Genomic DNA, 3,665 nt, shown 5'->3' on the forward strand with positions numbered 1-3,665 from the left:
TTCTCTACAAGCTGTTTTCCTGAGCAACAGTCGTTAAATTATTTGTAACTGGGGCTACGAAATTCCAAATTATGTGCCGTTAATTTTCCATGAAAATAGACTCGTATATCCTCTATCCACAAAATTTTCAGAATTTTTGGTTTGGCCAATCAATACCAGATTTTTCTTAAAGTTTCCCCTATTTTACTGCTTGACTACTCTGACTACTCTTCACTAAGAATTTAATTTCTCAATGTACAGAATTCAAAATATGTTTTTGTTTATTTTGTTTGAAACTAGACTCATCCAGGAGTATAAACATATAATTTTATCTTATAATCATTTTTGTACGATTTATAATGATTTTCCAAATACTGAACAGGGGATTTCGGAGCCGTTCTGACTCTGTCTCACACAACTTTGAAAATCCCATTATCGGCAACCCCTTTACTTACACGATTTCTTTTATACGAAACTAGACGCATCAAGCTTTAATTACATAATTTATTCAGGCTTTAACTCAACTCCCACAATTTATGGTAATTTTTCCAAAACACGCTACTGCTGCTGTCCCTAGCAGATTTATACAATTTACTCTGTAAAGTTCTCATTCACATATTTAAAACATAATATCATATATGCCGTCATTTAGAAAAGTCATTGACCTTAACGTATATACATAATTCATATTCATCCCGTTTTAAAACTTAAAACTTACAAAGGAATCGAACTCAATTACTTAAGAACTTACTTTATTTATTTGAGCAATCATGGATAGGCTACTCGACGGCTTTCTCTTTCCCTTATCGATTTAGATCCTCTTTGCTCATGATCTTAATTAAAACAAATGAATTTGTTTCATTACTTATTCAACATTACTTCTTTAATAGTCACAGTTGATAATCGATAACTTCAAGTGCATAATGTGTTTATGAAATATACCATGACTAACTTTTATGTTTATTTCACTAATACCTAATTCACATGCACAAACAAGAATTCACATTACTTGCCATTGTAAATGGAACCTAGATAGCCAATTACCATGGCCGAACATACAGCCACTTATATAAATAACACAAAGTGATACAAATTTATTTTTACCATTACAAATCATAAAAAAAATGACCAATGCATACGACATCAACAATATATATACATACCAAATACCTATATTGCATACTTATCAATATGAACTTAAAGCCCTATCCTAATATTCATGTACATATTATCCACCATTTCCAAACCAATTCATCAATGCAATCATACCATTACAAATCAACTTAGAATAACCATATCTAATAATCAAATACCTATAGCATTGCATATTTCTCACATAGCAAGTACAACTAAATTCATTATTAATATATATATATATATATCTAAACACTTAACTACAAGATTTAATCACCATTATCAAATCATAAAACAGCTTATAACCATCATCTATATTTACTTCACATAAACCGAAATAACCATTACATCATCTTTAATACACTTAGCATTTTACCCATTCAATCAAGCCAAATCTCAAGACCATTCCATCACACAAATTATACCATAAATCATACTTACAATTTAAGTTAATACATGACCGAAAATCACCATCATTAACATCATTATCAAACCAAAACCAAAACACATCTATCATCCGTATACCAAGCTTACCAAAACAAACTACTATGAGTTTCAAGCTTATTGACCGAATCTCAAACCTCAAAATTCTAAGTTTAATCCATGTGATAAGTAGAGTTTGAACTAATCATCTCAAACATGCATAGATTTTCAAGAATCATTCAATACATACCTCATTCTAGCCATCTTCTAAGTCAAAAATTAAAGCAACCAAACTTTCTTCTCCCTCCCTTTAGGCTACGGCAATGGAGGACAAGGATGAACCAACTTTGGTTTCTCCTCCCACTAACTATTATCTAATATCTCTTTTTTTTTTCTTTTATTAATTCATTTGTAATATAATATCTTAAATCACAATACATATTATATATATAACACCATATCATGATCGGCCACCATCTCAAAAGTGGGTAATTTGACATGCAAGCCCACATTTTTGAATACATGCTCTATTAGATCACTTTATATATTTACCTAACCTATTTTACCAATGTTTCACATAAGTCCCGTTTCAAAATTTCACATACAAATGGCAAAATTAATGCTTGAAATTTTTACACATGCATTTACTCACATCATGAACATAGAATATAACTTTCAATTATTTATAAAACTCGGTTTCGTGGTCCCGAAACCACTTTTCGACTAGGGTCTACTTAGGACTGTCACAACTCTCCCTTCCTTTAGGGATTTTCGTCCCCGAAAATCTTACCGGCAAATAGGATAGGGTAACTTTCTCTCGTTGAGTTCTCTAGATCCCACCTAGTTTCCTCAACTACGAACTTACGCTTCAGTGCTTTAACTAACAAAACTTTCTTAGTTTGATCATAATAAATCACAGAGATCCACAAAATTGACATTTACTCACTTACTTTTCATTTCGGTAATAACACACATGGGTATAACACGATTTACTCATCGGCCTGAACCTACTAGGTTGTAACGCCCTGTACCCGAGACCGTTTCCGGAGTCAGACAGGAGGGGTTCGCAGACTTAACTCACTTATTTGTATAGTCCATTTTAAAATTTCCAGACGAGTTGGCTAAATGCGTCACTGTCACCTTAAAAATCATATCTCGAGTTCCAAAACTCGAAAACCAGTTCCGTAAATTTTTCCTGAAACTAGACTCATATATCCATCTATAAATTTTTTTCTAGAATTTTTGGTCAAGCCAATTAGTACATTTTATTAGTTAAGTTCTCCCCTGTTTCAGGGTTCGACTACACTGACCTTCATGCATTACGACTTGGATATCTCCCTGTACAGGGCTTCAATACTGATGCCGTTTGTTTCTATAGAAACTAGACTTGAAAAGGAATCTGTACATATATGGCATGACTTCTAATTATCTCTGGTTAATTTATAAAGAATTTCAAAAGTCGGAACAGGGAATCCAGAAACCGTTCTGGCCCTGTTTCGCGAAAACTTAAATATCTCATAATATACTGTTCATATGATCATTTCGTTACTTTCCTATGAAAATAGATTCATCAAGGTTCGATTACATAATTTATTCACTATTTAATTCCATTCTTACTATTTTTACTGATTTTTCACATTCACATCACTGCTGCTATCAGCATCTATTTTTAAGGTAGACTTTACCTATTACATAGTTTCCATGATTCAACTAGCCTGTTAGCATATATAGCACAAAATATGATCATGATGAACCATTCTAATGGCTAATCATTGCCAAACATTTCCATGCCTCTTAATGAACATATACATTCAAGATGACTATAACGTTATGCTCAAAACATATATAAGCCATTTTCGCATGGCTATCCAAAGTTTTACAAATCCAAAGGGGTCCATGACCCACAACAAAAAGGGTAGTCCTATACATGCCATTTCAAAGTTCAACCAAAAGTGTACCAAAAAGGGGGCTTTGATAGTGTGGGCGACTTCGACTTCAACAATCCCGAGTCCGATAGCTAACAAACCAAAATCTATAAAACAGAGAATCAAAGAAACGGAGTAAGCATTTAATGCTTAGTAAGTTTGAGCCATGAATTTAGACACAACCAAAGTATAGCATTCATGTAG

Source organism: Gossypium arboreum, chromosome 11, assembly GCF_025698485.1.
Source record: "Gossypium arboreum isolate Shixiya-1 chromosome 11, ASM2569848v2, whole genome shotgun sequence".
NCBI classification, from domain to species: domain Eukaryota; kingdom Viridiplantae; phylum Streptophyta; class Magnoliopsida; order Malvales; family Malvaceae; genus Gossypium; species Gossypium arboreum.